General features: G+C 39.5%; 1 protein-coding gene and 1 pseudogene across 2 annotated transcripts in view; one reads left to right on the forward strand and one right to left on the reverse strand.

Annotated features, from left to right (window-relative positions):
- The window catches only part of GABRB3 (gamma-aminobutyric acid type A receptor subunit beta3), a 218884-nt gene that overhangs the window by 99565 nt on the left and 93465 nt on the right, over positions 1–25854 (forward strand). The window lies entirely within an intron of this gene.
- LOC102748303 (translation initiation factor eIF2B subunit beta pseudogene) lies at positions 23853–25470 on the reverse strand (annotated as a pseudogene).

The raw sequence follows: 25854 nt of genomic DNA on the forward strand, positions 1-25854 counted from the left end.
TCCAAAATCTATAAAGAACTTACCAAACTCAACACCCAAAGAACAAAAAATCCAATCAAGAAATGGGCAGAAGACATGAACAGACATTTTTCCAAGAAGACATCCAAATGGCCAACAGACACATGAAAAAGTGCTCAACATCACTCGGCATCAGGGAAATCCAATTTCAAAACCTCAATGAGATACCACCTCACACCAGTCAGAATGGCTAAAATTAATAAGTCTGGAAACGACAGATGTTGGCGTGGATGTGGAGAAAGTGGACCCCTCCTACACTGTTGGTGGGAATGCAAGCTGGTGCAGCCACTCTGGAAAACAGTATGGAGGTTCCTCAAAAAGTTGAAAATAGAGCTATCATATGACCCAAAAATTGCAGTACTTTGTACCAAAGATACAAGTGTAGGGATCCGAAGGGGTACATGCACCCCGATATTTATAGCAGCAATGTCCACAATAGCCAAACTGTGGAAAGAGCCAAGATGTCCATCGACAGATGAATGGATAAAGAAGATGTGGTATATATATACATGATACATTACACAGCCATCAAAAGGAATGAAATCTTGCCATTTGCAATGATGTGGTTGGAACTGTAGGGTATTATGCTGAGTGAAATAAGTCAATCAGAGAAAGACATGTATCATATACCCTCACTGATATGAGTAATTCTTAATCTCAGGAAACAAACTGAGGGTTGTTGGAGTGGTGGGCGGTGTGAGGCATGGGGTGGCTGGGTGATAGACATTGGGGAAGGTGTGTGCTATGGTAAGGGCTGTGAATTGTGCAAGACTGTTGAATCACAGACCTGTACCTCTGAAACAAATAATACATTATATGTTAAAAAAAAAAAAGAAGATAGCAGGAAGGGAAAAATCAAGAGGGGGAAATTGGAGGGCAAGATGAACCATGAGAGACTATGGACTTTGAGAAACAAACTGAGGGTTCTAGAGGGGAGAGGGTGGGGGGATGGGTTAGCCTGGTGATAGGTATTAAAGAGGGTACATACTGAATGGAGCACTGGGTGTTATATGCAAACAATGAATCATGGAACAGTACATCAAAAACTAATGATGTAATGTATGGTGATTAACAAACATAATAAAAAAAAAAAAAAAAAAGGAAAGAAATTGCAAAGCTCCATGCCTTGATTTTTTAGTCCATCCATTGGAGATGATTAAGAGTTTTTATCCAGGCTAATGTTCACCTGTCTGTTGACTATTTCCTAAAAAAAAGTCTCATGGCTTTGTTAAATAAAAAAAATTCAACCAAGGAAATTTGACGATCTAATTGGCTTTATTAAATGATTTATAAATTGGTCAGTACCTCACCTAGCAAGTAGAGGGGGCTCCAAGGAGTTTTGCAAAATGGAAAGTTTTTATAGAAAGAGGGTTGGGACAAGAAAGTTATTAGCAAAAGAAAAAGACTGTTCCAGGAGAGCCCATTTTCTAAGGGGAAGGCAAGGTATCTTATTATACACATTGAGGGCTGGAGAGTTTCCTGATGACAGACTCAGCTTGGATTGAAAAATTCCTGGCTGACCAGTCAAGACTACATTTCTGGAGGAAGTTGAAACTGCAATTAGATTATGTATTGGGCACCAGTTTGGGAATCCTAAGTGACACCATTTTGAGCCTATGGGGTTTTTTGTTTGTTTGTTTTGGTAACAGCATATGTTTATATTTTCATAGATACATTTATGTTGTAATATGTTTTATTAAATATAAATTTATATTTTAATGAGATTATGGGGACAATCTCTACATATCGTACAGTTAAAATTGTGGTGATTTTCTTTTGGTTACATGTGTCATTTTCTTTGTCTCTGGGAAGATGCTAGCCTTAAAAGCAATAATTGTATATAAGAATTATTTCCACTTATAATCTACTTGCCTCAGCATTTAAAAATGGACTCTAATCTCTGAATATATTTACATGTTTTCACAAATCGGTACACCTTCTGACTTTTATCAACAAGTAGCTGAATGCAGAGGGATGATACTAATGCAGATATTAAAGGAACTACATATTTCCATTTGCTTCTGAAGACAGAGGGATCTTTGACCATTTGCTTCTTCCCTAACATCATGCAATAGCATTATACAAATATTAGTAAAATTAGATGAGGTGCAAAGTCTTATTTGCTGTATATGTTTTTAATTAAATTAAAGTAATTAAAATTAAATAATTAAGTACACTGATTATAGAAAAATATGTTCACATAATTCTCCTGAGTTAGGGGGTGGTGGAGGAGCAGTTACCCATAAAATAGCTTCTGGTTTCCAAGTTCAGAATCCACATCTTTATTTTTTTCTTTTGTGGCTACAGCTTCCTCATTAAAAGTCCTAAAAATTGACACCCACCTCCTCCTAGAAATGTGTCTAGTTGATGGCTGTAGTACTGAGAAATTTACTTGATCCTTTCAATATGCAGGTTAATTGCATGACTTTGCACTCCTTTGAAATTCACTGTTTTGTGATAAGATGTGCCCTACTGCAGTCATTTAAAATGCAAGTTATCATAGCTGGGTAACAGAAAACTGTATTTACAAGGTAATGCCTCACACGGTGTCCAGGCTGGATGTGAGAAGATTCTCTAGGGTGAAGAATTGGAAGAGGAAGACCACTACTAAGAAGAAAAGGAACAGGTGGTACCTTCGACCCTTGGGTGGGCAGGTCTGGGTCCCTGACCTGTGAACTCTGTGCCTGATCAGTGGGAGGGCTTGTCCCCCAGGCAACTGCTATTGCGGGGAGTGGGGGGGGCGCAGACTCATGACCTCACCCTGCAAGTGGGCTTGCTTAGGGCCAAACCTGAATCTGCAGCTTTGTGAGGAGGGCATCCAGAGAGCATTTGACTGAATTATGCAGGTTAACAGATGCCTCTAGGATGAAATGGTGAGGCAATGAACAAAAAATAAAAATGGCTCTAGAGGAAAGTGCGTATAGGAACAAGTGACAGTTTCACACTTGGATCTGATTTCTCAGATATATATTTGGCTTGTCTCAAGCCCTCCGGCTCTCCACTGGGATTGTGAACCTCCTTTGCTGGATATCAAGTCGTAAGCAGATTTGTCAGGCTTTGCTGGCAGATTCCTGCATGCACATTATGATCACCTAAGAAAGGCTTCTTCTGGAAGGCAGCAGGGCTTTGTGGAAGGACCCAGGACTGGAGCCAGAACTGGGATCAACACAGGTGTTGCCTGGACCTCAGTTTCCCCAACCTGCAAAATGAGAGCATTGAGCAAGAGAGTAAGACTAAATTATAGTCCTAATGCTGTGGATGCCGTTACTGAGAAATAATATTCATTTCAAATATTCTGATTTTTTTTTGCATGAAGAGTTTGGCGAATACCAGTGTTCACTATACAGAACAAAGGAAATGATTCTCAAGTTCTGGGTTTTTTTGTTTGCTTTTTATCACCTTTAAATAAAGTCCTTTTAGGATTTTGAGGCTGTAGAAGTCAGTATCGGGGAAAGATCAGTCAGCATGTTCTGGAACAATTTTCCTAAGTTATACTTACTTGAGTGTTAGTTTTTAAGCAGAGTAACCATTATTTGCTTTTTACCTGCATGTTATAATTGGGCATACTGAATATGGTACTTCTTTGCGAATTCTGATTCTCCAAGGATTTGGAAAGACTCAGTAATTTTCCTATAAATTTTATCTTTTTATTCTGAAGTTGTTCATCTTTGATAAATATAAAATGCTTAACTATTAAACAGTTGCTCTGTTGAAAAAACTTTTGAGAAGTTGTAGTATTGCTGAAGTTAATCAAATTATTATCCCTTGTGGGTAGGAAAGAAAGTGATAAAAATGATTCCTTGCTCTATTTGGTATTCTTTGTCATGTGAATACATGATAAAACATTGTTATTACGGCATCACCTCCATGTTTTCTTGATAGGTGACTTTCAGAAGTATTTGGTGCCCTCCCCCCTGGACTTTTTCACAGTATTCCAGGTTCTGGTAAGGAAAATGGTATGACCAAATAATGCTGGCGCAAGAATGTTATGTGTTTGAAAGTTGGGGGCTGCTGCAATGAGATTGCAGTACCTGCTGTAGGAGAAGAAAGAAATTCTTTTCCTGTACCCACCTTAGAGTCATACCCTAGGGCTAGGGCTCTGCAAATTAGATGGGCAAAAGAAAGATTAGTAAGAGAAAAACAAACAGAAGTATATTAATGTGTGCATCAAGCATAACCACAGGGGTACTGAGGGATGGGTTAACTCAGAAGATCTGGTTGCGGAGCACCTGGGAAGCTCAGTTGGTTGAGCATCTGACAGGCTCAGGTCATGATCTCAGGATTGTGAGATCAAGCCCCGAGTCTGGCTCTGTGCCCAGCGCATAGTCTGCTTGAGACTCTCTCTCCCTCTCTGCTCCCTTGCCCTTGCTCACACTCAAATAAATAAATATTAAAAAAAAAAAAAACAGAGGTGGTTGGAACTTGGGCTTACATGACATCTTAACAAAAGAACAATAAATCTGTAGATAAGTGACACGGTAAGGAAAAGGCTTTTAGGGCTGGCAAATATATGAGGAAACTAACGGTAGATAGGAGCTAGTTAGTAAAGTTTGTGTAGACTCTTTCTTAGTGTCATCTCATCTCCTGTAATAAGGCTGTTACTTTCTTCCTGGTCTGGACATTGGGGGAGGAAGGAGCATCTTCACAAGGGGACTCTGTTCCATTCTCAAGTAAATAGGGGAAGAGTTCTTCTTGTGTCTGCTTTTTCTGAGTTGCCTTCAACTGAAAATAATTCTTAGGCCTGAGTGGCACATTTTGGGATGGCATATTTTGAACCCCTTCATCAGCCAAGTGTGGGTCTGTATAAGGGCAAGACTACCCACAGATCCAGCAAGGGTTGCAAAAGCAGGCCAAGCAAGTCTGCCTTCCCCATGTCCAGAGCTGTGGGAGAAAACCCATGGTCAAAATGTGCAAACCTCAAGACATTGGCAGCTCTCAGCAGCACCGAGGCACAACTACCAGTGGATTGTGTCTGGATTTCCCTTGCTTTTGCTTTTTCTTCAGTTTTTTTTTCCCCCAGCTCCTTTCCTTCTTTGTGTAGAAATACCTCAAGTTCTCAAATCTAGATCCATGAGCTTCTCCTCTCAGGGTCCACTGTGCCCCAGCCCCATGCTAGCCCTTTACTCTGTTCCTTTGAGATTCCCATCTCACTCAGAGTAAAGTCCACTGTTGCTGATACTGGTTTCCAAGCACATCTGACGAGCCCTGACCAATTGTGTCTACCATTCTCTTGCTCTCTGCCCAGCCCCATTGACTCTTATCTTCTTAATTTATCTAATGCACCAAAGTATGCTCTTATCCCAGCACCTTTACCTGTTCTCTTCTCCTCCTCTAGCACCAACCTGACAACACGTCACCATGTCACTCTATTCTGTGCATAACAGTTTCCTTTTCAGAGTTTTTCTGCCTGCTCCATCAAAAATAGCATTCTTCTGCACCATTACTCTCCATTCTTTCAATGTACTTTTATTTTTCTTCAAAATATCTGGCATATCTTGTAGTTCTTTATTTGTCTTTAATTGTCTGTATACCCCAGAAGAGGTCTGTTTGTGCAACTCCTACAGCAGTGCCTGGTCAATGGGACATCTCAATAAGCTAAATGAAGTTAAGTTAAATGAACTATGATGAGTCTCCTCTACATTATGTGTCGTCACTTTTCTTTAAAAATTGCATTTATACCTTCCTCTTAACTCATTTTTGTCTGGTTCTCCTGGATGTAATACTTCCTCTTTTATTTTATTTATTTATGCCATTTCATTGTCTTTTCCCTCAGGCTCCACAAGAGGTTTAGCCAGGAGGCTTGCAGACTTGCATTTGGTTCAGTGTTCTCTATTCTTTTAAAGTTTACACTGTGCAGCTGGACCATCTCCCCATTCTTGCTTCTGTTGCTGCCAAGCTCAAGAGCATGTTTCTGTGATTCCTCCACTGATGTAGGGCCAATAACTAGTTGTCCATTTCCTTCCAATTCATTCTTGTTAGTAGCTCTCCTCTGGAGCTTCTGAGTGTGCCTGCAAATGCCACTTCACTGGGATTCCCATTCCATTGCAAAACTGTGCAGATGTGTCTCCATGTTAACCCCTTGGCAGTACTTGTTCATATATTTATTCATCTGGAAACAGAGGCCAATCCTGTGCTGGCAGCTGGGAATCAGAGGGGCTTTTGACTGACAGTCATTGACCTCAAGGAGCTTTTATCCAACTGAGGAGCACACAGATGAAGGGATCATTTGAGATTGAGCCTGTAGAGTATGCTATCAGAGGTGACAGAGCGGCTTGGATGCCTCTTGGGTTTGAGGAGGGTTGAGGAACTCAGCCTAGTCCTGAGGGCGTATGCTTAGGGGCCTCCATGGATCCTGTTAAAATATGGCTTAGAGATTCCACTCCATAGGTCCTGGTTTGGTGGATTTAGGTCAAGGCACAGGCATTGCATTCTTATTGTGGAAAAAGGACACCCTGGGTACTACATAAACATGCAACCCACCTGTGATAGCACCTGGCCCCAGGGACTATGTCAACTCTTTATTCACAGAAAAATAACCTAAATCATTTTAGGAGACCCACTGAATAGCCTGCTCACCTGCAAACTATTGAACTAGATTCATCAGATTTTGCTAAAAGCAAAGTTAATTTTATAATGCAGAGCTAGAGAGTACATTCTATTTTTGAGGATAGAAGTAGGAAATTATATATGTAATGTACGCTTTCTATATCCAGATATAGAAATAGCTTTTTATTTATCTAGCCTTGATGAAAAAGCAGTTATAGGCCATAATTTAGTATGGGCTAAGCATTTTCCGGAGTGGCAGTACTATCTATCATGGACATTAAATATCCAATATGGAGGAGGCTACAAAATGTTTACAGTAACCTCTGAGTAACTTGTTGGGCAACATTGAAGTCCTCAGTGCTTTGGGTCTGATGCTGCTCTGTCTGTTCACTCATTGTGGGCTAGACATCTGTGCTTCTTGATGTCATGGTCAGGGAATTGGGTCCCTTTGGGACACTGTGGTGTTTAACTGCAGAGCTTCTATGGTTTTTAAATGCAGTTCTTTACCCCAAGTCTTATGTTAACATTAAGTGGTTATAAAACATTTTTTAGAAAATTGCCTGAAGTCATCAAATGTGAAGTTCTGGAAAAAATCTTCATAAAATAAGACTTGTATTAGTCACTAAGATTTTAAATGAAAGAATTAATGAAAGTATTAAGTTTTTCCTTCCTTTCCATCATTCCTTTGTTGTATATATATTTTACAGACATTATATCTTGTATCTAATGTATATATGCACACTATTTCACACACTCTGATAAGTCTGATGGGGAGAAAGCAGTTCCTCTCCTCTCTGTAGCTGCTTATATTAAAGTTTTCTCTGGCAGTTCCGATCCAAACACAAATATGTGTTTCTTTTACATATACAATGTAAAATAAAAAATTCACAAAAGGGACATTGCCCCCCCCAAATATGACAATTACACTCTTCCGCATGTACATCACCAAGTGATGTTGGATCATCACGGGAACGTGGCAAGACATGCATGACTTCCCCCAGTTCACTGGTCACAGCAAATCACGGCAGTCCCACATCAGCCACGCCATCTCATGGTGGGAAGGAGGGAGCCAAGAGATTTGGTGGCTGCACAAATGATGCCTGATAAGGGAGAGTGTTGAACTTTATTTATGGATGAAAGGATTTGAGTGTATTTGTAAGCAGAGGGAAAGAAGCCAGCAGAAGGGAGACATGAAAACTGTAAGGCAGGCATGGATGAAAAGAATCAAGAGCAGAGGGGAATGGTTTTCCTGTCTCTACTTTTTTCCTTTCAGTAGATTTCTACTTCTCACTTGCACTTCACTTTTATACTAAAAGTGAAAATAGATAGCTTGGGGACTACCTGATATTTATTGTATTTTCAGTCCTTATGTTTTGTTTACTCTTCTCCTTCAGTCTTCATCTGTTTTCTGTCAAAATGCTCACTGTCCTTCATGGTTCAGCCTGAATCCTACCTTCAGAAGGCTCCCTGATGCCTCTCCCCAGATGCATCCTCTTCTTAGCTCCCATCATCCTTTAGCCCATGTTCCTCTCTTTTAGAGCACTTTTCCCTTCCTGCCTTGTGTAATTATGTGTGCCCTCCGCACAAGGGCGACTTGATAATGGAGCCACTAAATTGGTGTTTACTTCAAAATCCAGCTTGATTTCTGCCTCCTCTCTGGAGCATTCTGAACTACCCATGCCCACATTGTTTTTATCTTTTCCTGACCTTTCAAAGCTCATTAAAAATTTGTTTTCATCTCCATGACTTATTTATTTTATAATTGGAAGTTTGTACCTTTTGACCCCCTTCACCCATTTTGCCCACCCTCCAACATCCCCCCACAGCTCTAGCAATCATCAATCTGTTCTTTGCATCTATGAATTTGTTTTGTTTTATTTTAGATTCCACTTATATAAATGAGATCATACAGGATTTGTCTTTCTGTGTCTGACTTATTTTACTTAACATAATGCCTTCAAAATCCATCCATGGTGTTGCAAATAGCAACATTTCATTCTTTTTTATGGCTGAAAAATATTTATATATATCTCACATCTTTATTCATCCACTGGTGGAAGCTTAGGTTGTTCACTTGTCTTGACCTTTGTGATAATGCTGCAGTGAACATGGGGGTGGCATGTATCTTTTGGGTTTAGTGTTTTCCTGTTTTTTGGATAAATGCCCTCAAGCTGAGCTTGATTTCTTTCTCCTCTCTAGAGAATTCTGAACTAACCATGCCCACATTTTTCTTTTCCTGTCCTTTCAAAATTCAGTCAAAAAATAATGAATTGATCCCCCTCCTCAAGCACTGATCCTAGTCTACCTTAAATATTTCAGATATTTAAGACTGCCACCCACAAATTTGTGAGCTCATGGACAAGTCATCAGTAAATGGTAGCTCTCCCATCCAAGTACTAACCAGGCCCGACCCTGCTTAGCTTCCGAGATCAGATGAGATCGGGCGCGTTCAGGGTGGTATGGCCATAGACTAGCTCTCAATATATGCTTATTCAAAGAATGTCTTCAAGGATCATTTTATTCATAGATGTATGTCTGTTGTTCAGAAAAGATAGTAAGCTATCTCCAGAACCAGATATTTTATTTCTTAAATATCCTTTCAGGAGTCCAATATAAACTATACTCAAAAAAAAAAAAAAATCTCCACTGTAATTCTAGATTAGATGGTTAAAAACTAATTGACTATGGTAGAAACCTAGGAAATGTTATAGTTTATATGTATGTGTATTACTAGTGATATTTATGATGAAAACGGAAATAGTATGCAAAATGAATTTAAATGAAGCAGTGCCTTTGTATTTAAGAGATGTGGGGACACACAGTTGAGGAGGTGAAGGTCTCTATGTTTCTGCTCACATAAGTAGCTATTAGATTTCATAGAAACTCAGAAAACAAACAGAGCTGTCCTCTGCGATTTACACAGCCTAACAGATTCCACAGAGCTCCTGATACTGTGCCACTTCTAAACAGAACAATAAGGATTCTGTTTGGAACTGTTTTATGAAGAGAATATGCTTTGGAACAACCATTGCTTGGTGAAACAGCTGTGACCTTCTTTCCTGATTCTGTTTTGAAGGGTTTAGATTGTGTCTGTGTTGTAGGTGTTTGCTTTGTTCATTCAGCCCTATAGCAGGACATTTGACTTCAAATTAAATATTTGTATACATCAGCAGACCCTTTAATCTCTCTGTTTCCTCTTAGTAACTCCTAACATCTATTTTAGACTGTCAAGCTATGATCTTGGATCTTATGAAATATTGTAGTACTGCCTTAGGTACTGCCTAATTGAAGATTTTTAAATATCCACAAAAATAAATGTTTATAATGAGTTGATAAAAAAATTCTATGACAATCTCTTAATATATTATTACACTGTGACTCAGTTATCTTATTTTTTGCATGCAGAAGGGGAACCTATTCCTTAGTACAACAGCAAATGAAACAATGTCCTTTCATTTCTATAGATCAGAAAAATGTATTGTGTTTCAAATTCTCTTCTCGCCTCATAAATGTTTCACCTCTGGGTCTTTGTGTGGCAGATAAGATATTTGGGGTCCTGGCTAATTTGGTGTTATGGTTGCTTATGCCCCAGAAAGCTTGGCATGAGGTGCTGACAGAGCTACAAGCTGAATGGTACATTTTCTCGTGGAAATACACCACTAGAATTGCACAAATGTACAGTTTTACACTTGGCAAAAGGCATGTAATGGAGTCAGACAAAAAGCCTTGGTGCCTTCATGATAAAAACTGGAGAAACAGAGGGGAACCTGGGTGGTTCAGTCGGTTAGGCATCCAACTCTTGGTTTCGGCCCAGGTCATGATCTCAGGGTAATGAGATCAAGCCCCATGTCAGGCTCTGCGCTCAGCAAGTAGTCTGCCTGAGATTCTCTCTCTCCCTCTCCTCTGCCTCTCTCCCTGCTCATGCTCTCTCTCTCTAAATAAATAAATAAATGAATGAAAATAAAATCTTAAAACAAAACAAAAACTGGAGAAACAGATGTGTGCCCCCTGGGAACCACTCACTTGGGGGACTGCTTTCCCCATTCCCCTGAGAAGATGGAGAGGAAAAGAAAGGAAGCTGGGGCCCATCATACTTCTGATTCTGGTAGCCCTGCTTACCCAGGCTCTGGACACCAACATCATGGCATCTGTCCCGTGTTTTACAGTGGTGATCTTTTACTGCCCAGTTTTTGGATGGGCTTTGCTATCCTCATGAAGGAGCCTGTTTCTAACTCTTAAAGTAATTTTCCTTTCACAATAGTTAAGTGAGGTTCTACACCAAAACCAGAGAAAGATGTGTACTGTTGTATATATGTGCAGGACAGGAGGACTGAGAGCAGGCTCTGGCTGGTTTCCCCAGGTCCAGCCCAAAGGTCAGCACCTCTAGAATGTCCCAGCCTATGATGGTGGCTGTGGGACACAGAGCAGAACTGAGGTGTTCTAAGGGGATGAGGTGACTGAGGAAGGCCTGCAGCACCTGTGAGATAATTAACTGAAGGAGGGAAGGAATGGCCTCTGAGCCAGGGCCTCTCAGTTCCCAGATGACATCAGCTGACATGCAGGGTCTAAAACCAGCTTCTGGAGAAGGTCAGGCTCAGCAAGCAACAGCCTTGTGCTCATGAGGCTTTCAAGGTGCCTCCAAGGAGCCACAGCCCCTGGGACCGAGATGAGTAAAGCCAAGAGGGAGGTGCAGGTTTCCAAGTTCCTGCCTCACCACCTCCAGACACATGCTTCCACATATTCACACAGAAAACAAATACCAGACACATGCACTTTGCCAGGCGAATTTCTAGCTGGGTCTAGTTCAGTGGTTGAGCACAACGCTACCATCAGTCCTTCCATGACCACTTCAGGCTCACACCTTTCTCTGGTCCTCAGAGCACTTGTGTTTGGCCATCTCCATGTTTGATTGATCACTTGCTATCTAGTTGTTCATTGTGTCATTTGCAGAAAGACTGATGATGAGATTCTGTAATGGATGGAATTTGTGCTCCAGCTTGAGCTACACAAAATGATTTCATGAGGGATACATTTCTACTGATGTAGTCCCATCACCAAGAAAGCTCTAGGATCTCTGCTTCCCACTCTCTCTAGTGTGGCAAGAGAAAAAAATCACCCAGTTTGTATGTTGGCAATTCCAGGCTGAGAAGACTGGAAGCAGATCAGCTTCAAATCTTCCTTGGGATATCTAATCAAGAATTCTTTCATAAGTTTGTGTAGGAAAGTTAAAGAACTAAAAAGATATTTCTTAAACCCTATATGTTGAGAGTGGTTGCAAATATATCCAGGTACATAGTTCTGTGGGTTTGCTTTTATTCACTTCTTTAGACAGATTATGTAAGAAAGAGAATTATAATGTAAGTATTTTTACATTATTATTTTTTACATCAGACTGTTTAGTAATTGAAAACAATTATTTCAAAAAGAAAAAACCCTGAGAATGCTCGTGTTTACTCAACATCCAAATAAACTGAACAGTGGTTTTCAGAGATTGATGGCCTGAAATGAATATCATATAACTCAAAATTTAGGGGATATTCTAAATATCAGACCTACTATAAATTAGCAGGTAATAAATGTGTTCTTTTTTTTAAGATTTTATTTATTTATTTGACAGAGAGAGACACAGGGAGAGAGGTAACACAAGCAAGGGGAGTAGGAGAGGGAGAAGCAGGCTTCCCACAGAGCAGGGAGCCCGATGTGGTACTCGATCCCAGGACCCTGGGATCATGACCTGAGCCAAAGGCAGATGCTTAACGTCTAAACCACCCAGGCACCCCAATAAATGTCTTGAATAAGTAGGCCAGGTGATTTCAGATCACTGGTACTGAGCAGAACATTAAACACTATGTTTGACTGAAGTAAAATAGATAATTACGGAAATGTGATTATCAAATTTTCTATTTATGTGCAGTGTGTGTAGGAATGGGGTACATGAGACAGCTCTCTCGACTTCTCTCTCATAGTGATGCTTACTTCTCTGGTTTACTCTACACGGTAATTTCCATACTATATAGAGTACCTTTTTGTTGTTCATCTATAATATATACTTGAAAGACAAAATTAATGCAATGAGTAGTCACATGTGCCAAGTAGGATAAATTAATGAGTTAGTCATCCAATGGGAATTTAGAAATATTAAAAGCCAGTCAGAGGATAAAGGGAAAGTGTAAACTGTACCCCCAGTTACTTATATTTTATATAGAGTGATCAAACAGTACAGAGACAGCATTGATGATGACTATGGGCTAGGCAGGAATGTGAAGGCTATCCCCTTAGCACTGAGAAACAGGCAAGACATTTACTGTGTGTGCAAGGTTCATTTGTAAAATACTCACCTAATCAACTTCATAGGCTGATAATGAGAATCAGATTAGATGCAAAATATAGAAGTGTTTGGAAAAAACACAATCTGCTAAAAATAGGAAGAACATAATTAAATGATAATAATCCTGGTTATAGACAAGATGGAATAATAAGGATAGGATTTGCTGTTCCATCTAGAACAACCAAATATTTTTGTTTTTTGTGTTTCTACGACCAGCAAATAAATTAATCTAATCTAGTCTAATCTAGTATAATATATGAGATAATTGTTTTCAAGACACTGGGCTTTAGACAGTTAGTGATTGTGGTCCCAGATGGGTGGGAAACAAACAGGTAAACCCTATGATTGGCCCAGCTTACTGCATTGAGAGAGTTTCAAGGATATGATGCAGAGAGGGGAACCAAGGCATAGCCTGGTAGTGACTCTGAGTGGACAAGGCAGAGCAGAGAGTCTGGGGAGACCAAAATGGCCAGTGTTCACAAGATACAGTACCAGAGAGGAGAGAGGTACACGGAGAAACCTCTAGAGATCTGCAGAGTCCCCCTCAAACATTCAACTGAGTATTGAGATCAGTGCATGCAAATGAGGAAAATGCCTAAGGCTGGAGGAAGAACAAGCCAAAAGGAGCCTCCTAGCTAACTCAGGGCTGGGAATTGCCTGTTCCCACTAGTTAGATTGGAAATCTCATAACTTATGGGGCATTGGAATAGTACCATTGAGTAGGTAAGAGTTTTACTTCGACAATAGAGACTAATTAGCCACAGACTGAGCCCAGCTCTGGTTCCACTTAATACATCTTTTTTTTTTTTTTTAAAGATTTTATTTATTTATTTGAGAGAGAGAATGAGATAGAGAGAGCATGAGACGGGGGAGGGTCAGAGGGAGAAGCAGACTCCCTGCCGAGCAGGGAGCCCGATGCGGGACTCGATCCTGGGACTCCAGGATCATGACCTGAGCCGAAGGCAGTCGCTTAACCAACTGAGCCACCCAGGCGCCCCTCCACTTAATAAATCTTAAAAGTAATATCCAAAAGGATCAAACTGGTTCCAAATAACAGCATCCCCAAACAAAGCTAAAGCAAATTTACAAGAGCACAAATACCCAGCTCCCAGCAAGGTGAAATTTGTAATGTCTGGAACCCATTCAGAATTTACTAGACAATTTACTGAAAATAAGAGCCATACTGAGAGAAATGGATCCATCAAAATTGATCCAGGATTGACACAGATGTTAGAATTAGCAAATAAGTGCATTAAAACAGTTATTATAGGACTTCTAGTTCTAAGATGGAACCGCCTTGTTCCTCCCAGATTCTCCCCCTCACTCACAAATGAAAATCCCTGAACATAATACAACAAACACACACAGGAAGCCTCTGAAAGATAGGAAGAGGAAGCTGGGCTGCCTAGAGGCCATCATGAGACATCATGAGACATAAGTTAGTGGGAGCAAAGGCTAGTGGCCACTATGCTTTTCTTCCTTCCCCCTACTTTGTCAGTGGGGCCCCTTGGTGAGCTGAACTTTCACTCCCATCCTATAACAATAAAGCAGAGTGTTTATCTTTCTTTTTCCTCCCTACCTGGTGTCATTGAGTCTTAGAAGGACTCTGATCTTACACCCCACCACAGAGGTGATGAGGTGGTGTGAGTCTATGCCACCCCTGTCCCAAGGAAGATTTTAGTGAGACCAAGGAGGGGGCTGACCTCCTACCCTAATGCACCCTAATGAGACAGTACCCATTTTTGGGGGGATGCTGTAGGTGGGGACTAGTGGGAATCTGAACGTTCACACTCACCTGGCCCTTAAGCTATACCTGATCATGGGAACTGTCTACTAACAACAGAATATTAAATGGGAGTCGCCCAACATAATGCCCCAAATATCCAGGATATAATAGAAAAATCACTCATCATTCCAAAAATAAGGAAAATCACACCTTGAAAGAGAAAAGTCAATAGTGAGATGAATTGAATGGTGCAATTGTCTGATAAGGATTTTAAAACAGCTATCATAAAAGTGCTTCAGTGAGCAATGACACTTTTAAAACAAATGAGAAAACAGAAAATCTAACCAAAGAAACAGATGTTATTAAAATACAGAAATTATAGAACTGACAAGTATAATAACAGGAAGTTTAAAAACTTGCTGGATGGGCTTAATAGTAGAGTGGCAATGACATAGATAAAATCAGTGAACCTGAGGATAATTAACAGAATTTATCCAGCTTGAGCAACAAAGAGAAACTATACTCAAAAAAAAAAAGAATAGCATATCAGGGACCTATGGAACCATAACAAAGAAGCTAACATTTATATCACTAGAGTCCCAAAAGAGAAGAGAGGATAAGTGTAACTGAAATGTATTTGAAGACATAATGGCTAAAAATCCCCAAATTTGGCAAAAGGTACAAATTTATGGATTCAAGAAGCTAAGCAACCCCAAATAGAATAATCCCAAAGAAATCCATGCCAAGATCCATCATAATTAAACTTCTGAAAACTAGAGATAAGAGTCAATCTTGAAGCAGACAGAGAAATTATAGGGGGACACCAGTTTGAATGATAGCAAATTTCTCATATGAAACCATGTTGTAGGTTTCATGTAGGTACATGCCTATGTAGTAGGAAGTGGTACAATAATTTTGAGATACTGAAAAGAAAGAATTATCACCTGTGAATTTTATAGCCAATGAAAATATCCCTTAGAAATGAAGGGGAAATAAATACATTCTCAGACAAAGATAAACTAAAAGAATCTGTCATGAGGAAATCTAGCCTTTGAGAATGATTAAAGGAATTTTTTCTGAATAAAAAGGAAATGATAAAGAAGTCTTGGAAATTCAGAAGGAAAAGAACATAGATTATCCCACTTGTCATTACTATCTTAAATCATAATTAAATGGCTGAAACAAAAAATTATAATATCATTTGATATGATGCTCAATGTATGTAGAGGAAATACTTAGGACAACTATATTTTAAAAACAGGACAATAAAGTCACCTAAGTGAAAGTAAGGTGGTAAAATGTTGATACCCGTAGACTGTGATAGTTAGCTTTGTATATTATAATATCTAGAACTACTAACAAAACAATGTGAAGTGATATTCTCAAAAACATTATAAATAAATCAATATGGAATCCTAAAAAACTCAACTGAGGAAAATTTTTAAAAAATAGAGAGAGAAACAGAGGAAACAAAGAGAGAACAAATAATAAAATGGCAAGTTTATGTTCTAACATATCAATACTTTAGATGTAAATCATCTGAATGAACCAATTAAAAGATAGGAATTGGTAGAATGGATTCCAAAATACATGATTCTGTGCTATGCTCTGTAGAGGTAACTCACTTCAAATACAGTTACATAGATAGGTTGAAAGTAAAAGGACAGAAAAAGATACACCATGGAAACATCAATAAAGGAAGAAAGCAAGTTTAACCATGCTAGTATCATATAAAGTATACTCTAGAGCAAAGAAAACTCTCTTCGACAAAGAAGACTATTACATAATCAATCCACCAGGAAGATGTAACACTCCTAAATGTGTGTGCCTCAAAATACATGAAATAAAAAATTTATGGAGCCTAAAAGAGAACAAGGCAGATCCACAATTATAGTTGAGGACTTCAGCACCCTACTTGATAGAACTAATAGGCAGAAAAATGTCAAGAATATAGAACTGAACAGCACAATCATGGTTATTGACATATCCACAACATTTCACCCAACAAAGTAAAATACATTTTCAAGTGTCCATGGAACATTCAGCAAGATAGATCATATTTCAGGCCATAAAACAAACTTCAGCAAAGTTCAGAATGTTCAACAAAAGTTCAACAAAATTCAGAATGTTTGCTCTGTGAAAGACATTGTGAAGAGGATGAAATTATGAATTGTAGATCTAGAGAAAAATATTTGCAACCCAAATATATAACAAAGGATTTGTATGTGTGTGTGCATGTGTGTATATATAATGATGATGATGATGATGATGATGATGATACCAATGGGCAAAAGCCATGACCAGACATTTTACTGAAGGGTGTATATAAATTGCAAAGATGCTCAATATTGTTAGTCATTAGAGAAAGGCAAATTAAAACCAAAATAGGTATCACTCCAATACTTATCAGAATGACTAAAATGAAAAATAATAATAACACCAAATGCTAGTGAGGATACAGAGAAACTGGATCACTCATGCATTTTTGGTGGGAATATAAAATGATAACTCCATAACATAATTTTGAAGTTTCTTATAATAAAAACCAAACATGTGCTTACCATATGACCCAGCAGTTGCATTTTTTTGGTGTTTATCCCAGGAGAATGAAAGCTGTTCATAGTGTAGCTTTACTCAAAATAGCTAAAAAAGAGAAAAAAGTAAACAACCTAAATGTATTTCAGAGTGTATGGTTAAATAAACTGCCTTATCCATACATTGAAATGCTACTTAGCAAAAAGAAGGAGGAAGAAATTGATATGTGCATTACTTGGATCGATGTCATGGGAATTATTCTGAGTGAAAAAAAATATCTCAAAAGATTGCCTACTACATATTTAGGTTTATGTAACATTCTATATATGACACAACTCTAGATCTGGAGAACAGATGAATGATTGCCAGGGGTCACAGATGGGGGTGGAGGAATTGAAGAGGGGAAAACTATCAAAGGCAACCTTGTGTGATGTATGTGAAATATATTGGATGTATACTAGAAATAAAGTAAAGATACTAAAGTATCTTGACTGTAGAAGTATCAATACCCTGGTGTGAAATTGCATTTAGTCTTTCCAAATGTAACCATGATAGGAAATTGGATACAGAGTGCCAAGTGTTTCCATATTATTTTTTATAGTAGTATATGAATTTAGAAGAATATCAAAATAAAAATAATTAGTTAAAAAATAGGGATTATAACAGTGTCCTATATGTTCAAAAAGTTTAGAAGGGACACAAAAGATATAAAAAACGACCCAGTATCTGAGATAAGGAATGCTGGATGGGATGAATGACAAATTAGAAAGTGCAGAAGAAAATGTTAGCACACTTGAAGCCACTGTAATAGAATCTATCTAAAATCACATGCTGAAAAGGAAAAGGGCCAGAAGTGTTATAAAGAATATTACAGAGGGCAAAAAGGAGGGAGAAGGCAAAAAAATAAACATATAGTGACCACACCTTTTCCAAGTTTGAGGAAAACTATACTCTAACTACTCAAGGACCTCAACAAACCTCAAGTTTGCAAAAGAAGCATGGAGACAACCACACCATAGTCAAATTGATCAAGATCAGTAATAAAGAAAAAAATATTTAAAAAAGTCAGAGGATAAAAATGTTATGTACAGAAATACAGCATAATGAGGTCAGTAGATTTTTTGTTAGAAATAATGCAAGTGAGAAGACCGTGGATCAACATTATTAAAGCCACTGAAAGAAAAATAAAAAACAACTATCAATCTAGGATTTGTATCCTCTGAAGATATCTTTCACAATCAAAGGCAAAATAAATAATTTTTTAGACATACAAGATTTGAAAGAATGCATTGACAGCAGAACTGCAGTATAAGAACTGTTAAATGTAGTCCTCAGGCAGAAAAAATTACCACAGATGGAAATATGGGTCTATAAAAGGAATGGAAAGCACCCAGAAATTATAACTACATGGGTAAATATATAAGATATTTTTTATTATCTAAATAATTTTAATTAGATGACTGAATTTAAACAAAAACAGCAATACTGTATATTGCAGTTTATTAAAATATGCATAAGTGAAATGCATGAAAATAATAGCATAATGGATAGAGGTGAAAAAATAGAAGTATATAGTAGTGAGATTTTTATACTAAATGTAAAGTGGTATAATATCATTTGATATTAAGCTGTGATAAATTAAGTAAATATACTATTAATTCTAAAGTAACCACTAAAGTAAAACAACAAAGAATTATGACTAATAAGTCAAAAAAGGAGATGAAATCATAAGACATACTCAGTTAATCCAAATGAACATGGAAAAAGAGAAGAAGATGAGCCAAGAACTAGTGGGAAAACTACAAAAGAAATAACAACATGATAGATTAATCCAAATCATAACATTAATGAAATTAAATGTAAATGGTTTAAATATCTCAATTAAATTGATAGAACATGATAAATTAGATTTAAAAACAAGAATTAAATATGCACTGCCTACAAGAAATTTACTTTCAACATAAAGATAAAAATCACCTTATAAGTAAATTATTTCCTAAATATGACTCCAAAAGAAAAAATTGGACTTCATCAAAATTAAAATTTTTGCTCTTCAAAAGACACAGTTAAGAGAATGAAAAGATAAGCCATAGGCTGGAAGAAAATATTTGCAAAGCATACATTTGATAAAGGACAGGCATCTAAAATATCTAAAGAACTCTTAAAACTTAAAATAGCAAAATAAATAAAGCAATTAAAATAATGGATTAGAGATTTGGATAAATCCTTCACCAAGGAACATATATGGATGGTCAAATAAGCATACAGAAGGATGCTCTCTATCATTACTTGTTAAGGAAATTCAAAGTAAAACTACACACTTACTAGAATGACTAAAATTTCAAAAAGACCAATCATATCTAGTGTTGATGAGGATGTGGAGGAACTGGAACTCTGATGTAGTACTGGTGGGAATGAAAAATGGTACCACTTGGGGAAACAGTTTGTAAGGTTTTAAAACGTCAGTTATACAGCTGCAATGATCCGGCCATTATATTTCTAGATATTTAGCCAAGAGAAAAGAAAATACATGTCCTTGCAAACATACACACATATTCATTACATCTTTATTCCTAGTAGCTGAAAGTGGGAAACAACCTAAATATTTTCAACAGGTAGAACAGATAAAAAAATATTTAGCCTAGCCACACAGTAGAATACTACTGAGCAATAAAAGGGAATGAACTATCGATAAATACAACATGGATGAATCCCAGAATAATTGGGCTAAGTGAAAGAAGTCAGACAAAAAAGAGCTATACTTCAATAAAATTCTGTAAAGAGTCATAATGTCATAAACCTCATTATGGACTCAAAGCCTCAGGAAAGATTAGAAGGAGGGGAATCAGTAAGACAGTGATAGTTATTAAAGGTAATCTGTTGACATAAAAGTGGAAAGTTTAGCTTATTATAACTATTTGAGCTGATTGAGGCTTTTCAGAGTTTTGTCAATCTTTTTGTCATACTTTTCTTGATTCTGCTATGTTTCATCATCATTTCTCATGTGTCCCTTGGCCCAGTATACATCATTTTCCTCTAAAAATATTTTAACTGGAAGTGCTCTCTTTTCCTCACAGGAATATATTCATTAAATATGAATATTTACATTTTATTTCCTTTTCCCCCAGTGTTTGTCTCTTTGTGAGCAGTGTGTTAGGTCACTTGAGTTGCTTGCTGTATCTGTGTTGGTTCTGAGTACTATGGCCAATTTGTCTCTTGTCTGAATATAATTAGGGATGGATCCCTAGCCACATCTTCACACTTAACTTTAGAATAAACTGATATCATGTCTCTTTTTGCTTTGAGAACAATTATGACTACAATGCCTTCAGCTTGGCAGATAGGTATTACAACCATCCATTCTTCATGAATGTGCAGCATGCTGAAGCAGAAAGAGAATGAGATTTGGAGATTGGGGCCCAGTTCTGAACCTGATGGTGATTTACTGGGGCACCCTGAGCAAGTTCCATGACTACCTTAGTTGGTTTTCTCTTCTACAAAATAGGTAAAATAATAAGGCCTACCTTGCAGAATGTTATAAATGTTAAAGGTAATATATGTAAATGGGTATGGCTCATAATCAGTAAGTGATATCACTGTTATTCTATGACTGCATTCCAGAAACACCTGGAAAGGGGACTTCAATGAAAAGGGCCTCTATACCATATCCATCTCCATTTCAACTCTCTTCTTTACCTGCTTGTAATTTCTGTGACACCCTGTAACCCCTGTCTTGGAGCTGCTAGCACTACATTCTCATCATTAACGCAGATGCGTCAGTCTCTGGGATGGCTGACTTGATTGAGGCAATCCCTTCTCAGCCTTTACAACTCAGGGGCTGTGTTGTAATAAGCACTGGAATGTGTTCCCCCTCTTCCTGATGCTTATCTGATGTCAGCCCTCCTGGTAGGCCTCCATTCTGGAGGGTGTGATGTGCCTGCCCTCTTTGTTGGGCAGGATAAGTTATTTAGTAGAGGTGACAAACCATGTGTCAAGGAAATTGAGTGCCAGACAGTAAGATGGCATTGGTGACTTGAAGGCCTAATCTGGAACTTTTCTGGGGTCATCTGAGGATGTGTTCTTTCTGGTTCACCCTGTGCCCATTGACATGCCTGGACTAGAGAAGGAGACCACTGTCAAAATATGCCATGAAACTGAGGACTAATTGACCCCATGAGTATAAATTGAGGCCAACACACATTTCTTGACCACTGTGCTAGGTGCTTCCTAAAAAGATGGATACAGTTACTTCCTGAAGAAGCTCACAGTTCGAGGATTCCTCAAACAGATGAGTTCAAAAGGATGTGCCAAATGCAATAATCAAGATATGCACAGGGTGTTCCCTGGTTTCTAGAAAAAAGGAATAAGAGGCTTTTGAGCCAAGCCTGGGATTTTGGGAAAACCATGCTCAGGTTGATGATGCTGGGCTGCTTCAGGATGATTAGGAGCCAGGCTAAGGGATACACTGGGTGTTGGAGTGGATAGTATAAGCTGTCATGCACCAGCCAGCATGCCTTTTATAATTACCAACTGGGCAAAGGCTCCAAAATAAATGGGCTGCCAGGATTGGAGATCTAGGGATTATCTTGCAGAGGATTTGGGGATGCAGAAGAGAGGGGATTATCTACACAAAGAGTTAAGCCAGGAGCCATTCCTGTAGAAGGCAGAGTATGAGTGAAGGTTTTGGGTTGGAAAAGGAGGTGGGTTTTCAGGACCTTGCAGCAAGTATAGGCATAGAGTTTGGTACACAAGGAACTGTGAAAGGGTTCTAAACAGATTTTAGATATTGTTTCAGATTTTGTTTGTGAGCTCACCGTGACATGCTGTGGAAGGTGGATGTATCTTTCAGGCTGCAAGTTGGAATGCTCTTGGAGTAGTCCAGGTAAAAATGCAAGCACCTGTGCTGAAGAAATATGGAAAGGAAGGAATCCATTGGAGTAAATAAAGGAAGGGAAAACTCATGGGAATCAGTTGTTTGAAACTCTGGTTTAAGCAAGGGAGTGATCAGTGATCCTTGCCAAGTTTTCAACTCATACAAATGAGTAAATATCACTAATTTAACAAATCAACTCAGAAAGAGCAAGCAGGCTTAGGAAGGACAATGATTTCATTTTTGGTTATGCTGTGTTTTACCTGTTCTAGAGCCTATTGGGAATAGGAGGCCCAGCTCTGGAAAGAGGTAAGTGTGAGCTTGTTAGAAGTGTTAGTACAGGTAGTCTAGGGCTGTAAATGGGTTTTCCAACCACAACATAGGGGCTGCAGTGTATCCGGATAACATCCATCTTTAAGGGCACTTAGAGGGATGGCGTCTCTAAGAAGAGGTGGGGAAGGGTTGAAGAGAGGTTATAGAAACTGAAGAAAAGCAGATACCATGGAGTGTGTAGTTAGCAGTAAAATGCATGCAAGAGGACCAACAAAGTAAGCACGGAAGCACACCCTGTGGACGCATTGCCTGTGCAGAGGAGTGGAGGAGGCCAGAGTAACCCGAGGAGGTGTGAGAAGTCAGGTGAGGAAGGCACTAAGTAAGGCCACTTGGCCAGCACACTAGATGAAGGAACACAGGCACTTACCACCATCATTAACTGTGAAACACCTTCTTCTCCCTCCTGCCTTAGTAAACAGGATATCAGCTGAGTGGCAAAACCAAATAGATGCACCTTTAACTCCAGACCGTTCTTAGTATCAACTGGGACTGCTGCCTATTTATGCCTATTTTCCATTCTCCCTGGGCCGGTGAAGAACTGGGGCTGCTGATGCTGCATGTTTTCAGGTGCTTTGGTTGATTTCTCCCAGCAGCAACTTGCTGGAAGAAGGTGCCCGTATTGGCCTTGCCCTCAGACCTGTTCACAGCCCCAGCATTCTCCCTGATGCCTTTGCGGTGGCCTCACCCAGAGTGGCTGTCTTCCCTCTTGGTTGTGCTCTGGGCCTCTTTCCCCACCGTCTGTGCACACACCTTTCCAGCCCTGCCCCCCCTTTCCTGAGTGCTTCTGGTGCCTGGGGACTTTTTCCCGGTGCCGAGTTTGCTGTGTGAGGGGCTGCGTGGGAAGGGAGTCCTGGATCTCAGAATTAGCCGGGAGATGTCCTGATCTGAAGGAGGCCGGGCATGCTTTGATTCAGGAGCTGAGTCAGACTAATTGGGCCCTTGACATCTTTCATGTGAATGTGCTCTGCGCCCTGCGGTTTTCTCCATTGACTTGTTGAGGATGACGGGATTTGTCTTCACTGCAGACAGGGGACATAGCCAACTAGCAGAAGATCCCTACACAGTTGTTAAAAGTTCCTATTGTTATGAGAACAACTGCTCAGAGAATAGTGCCTTTCGCCTCCGGGCCTTAACTTCTTCACCAGCATACCAACTAAAATAGCAGCTGATGATAGTAACTTCATGTTTGGATCTTTTTGAACCATCAATAAATGGCAAAACTAAACATCAGTTCACCTCTTTAATTACTTCAGCTGTGAAATTAAGAAAACCTTCCAAAGCAATCTGTAAAATACTGTAAAAACTGAATATGTGCATAAATATATATTTATATTATTAATATATTATTTTAACAAATATATAATATATATATAAATTATATATAAAAATATATAATGCATATTAAAATATTTATATACAAACATATACTTACATATGTATTTATTTATATAATTATTTTTTTAAACAGAGATTTTGCCCCCCCCCCGCCCTTTTCTTTTTCTTTAAGAAGCTTTTATTGGCACAGCCCAGGGAAAGGTGTGGTAGCCATTTATGAGCAAAAACCTGTATCCCAGAAAGGTCTTCAGTGTTAAGTTTAACACCCCACTGAACCAGAAAGTTTAAGTTCCTGAAACTTAAGTTCCAGACTCCTCAGGTCACTAAGAGATTAAGAGGTTCCCCCACCAAAAAAAAATTTAAGTAAACTCTATGCCCAATGTGGGGCTCAAACTCATGACCCTGAGATCAAGAGTCACATGCTCTACCAACTGAACCAGCCAGGTGCCCCAAAAGACTCCAAAATTTATAGGTCAAGCCCTGCTGCTTCTGTTAAGATCAGAAAGGCAAGAGACAGTCCTGAATGTGCATTCTTGTTATGGGATGACTAAAAGGGCAGGAAAGAGTATTAAGTTTTTTCAGATTGACTCCAGGTCACTCCCTATTACAAGGACGATGTTTTCAGCAGTCACACTGAAGTGCCTCTCCATTCTGTATTTGGCTAAGCAGCTTCTGCTTAGGACAGGTGGTGGTCATAGGGCATGATCATCAGGATGGTAGAGTTCACTCATCAGGCGGTAGATGTAGGAAGGTGCATTCCCACCAAAGTTGGAGATAAAGAGGGTAATGAGCTCTGGGGGGACCAAGTCAAAGACAGGGCAGTGAACGCTGACCTTCTCCAGAATGTCCCCTTCTGTGAAAGGCAGGACTTCTTCAGGAGTCACAAACTTGTGAAATGAATCTTCTTCATTGGGGAGCTCTGGGGAAAGCTTGAACATGGGAGCACACACGATGAGCGGGGTGGAATGGTGTTTTGCTGCCAGTGCTAGAGTGTGAGTTCCTGTCACAGCTCTCAGGGCACCGTTGGCCAGGATGGTCTTTGTGCCAATGATCACCTTGTTGATTCTTGACATAACAGCAAAAATGGCAGCATCAGTCATGACAGTTGTCTCAATACCTGTTTTGGATAAATTAGCTGCCATTTCATGACCCTGACAGAAAGGAGCACACTCTGCCACAATGACATGGAATTTCCTCTTTCGGGCAGCCTCTTTGAGGAAGGCCTCTACTGTCCGGGAGAAGCCAATGGTCATGATCACCTCATTGGAGTGGATGTGCTCCAGAGCCTGGGCCGCAGTGTTCTGTAGTCCCTTCCAGTTCCACAAGCAGCTCATTAATTGCCTCAATGATGTTGGACTGGAGTTGGGCATAAGGGAATCTGAAATCCTCGCTCAGGCCTTCCGATGTCAAGAGTTCGTGCAAGGACTCCTGCTGATCGCTCTGAGTCTGCCATACTCCTCCCGGATGATCCTGAGCACTCTCCGCACCATGTTGCCCACTGTGGTCTCTGAGGGCTGCGCAGCCGTCATCTTCTGGCCCTCTCGGCGGATCAGTTCCATCAGTTTCTCTGCGTTGCTCCAGCGGTGGTCCATGATGATCCGGCGGGGCAGCCCCAGGGTCTCCGGAGCCATGTCCTCGGAGCTGCACAGCCTGCCGTCCCGCTTCAGGGCCTCCACGAAACTCTCGATGCTCTTGTACAACTTCAAGCCCTTAGCCGCGGCTCCTGGCATCTCGAAAAAAGCCGCCTCGCCGGCGGAATCCACACCTGTACGACCTCGGTCCTTGCACTTCCGGAGCTTTGCCCCCCCTTTTTAAAAGGTTTATTTATTTTTATTTTAGAGAGGGTGGAGAGGGGCACAGGGAGAGAGAGAAAGAGAGAAGCTCCCTGCTGAGCGCAGAACCTGACCCGGGGCTCAATCCCAGGACCCGGAGATCATGACCTGAGCGGAAATGGAGAGTCAGACGCTCAATAGACTGAGCCACCCAGGCGCCCCTTTATTCATTTAATTACATGTATTTATATATACATGTATATTTATGTATATATTGAGTTTTTAAATACATCTTACAGGTTGCTTTGGAAGGTTCTTAGTATTTGTATATACAGTTGACCTTTGAACAACACAGGTTTGAAACTGCCTTAAGTCCATTTATACATGGATC

The sequence above is a fragment of the Leptonychotes weddellii genome, chromosome 9 (genome assembly GCF_054177405.1).
Source record: "Leptonychotes weddellii isolate Sample4059 chromosome 9, ASM5417740v2, whole genome shotgun sequence".
NCBI lineage: Eukaryota > Metazoa > Chordata > Mammalia > Carnivora > Phocidae > Leptonychotes > Leptonychotes weddellii.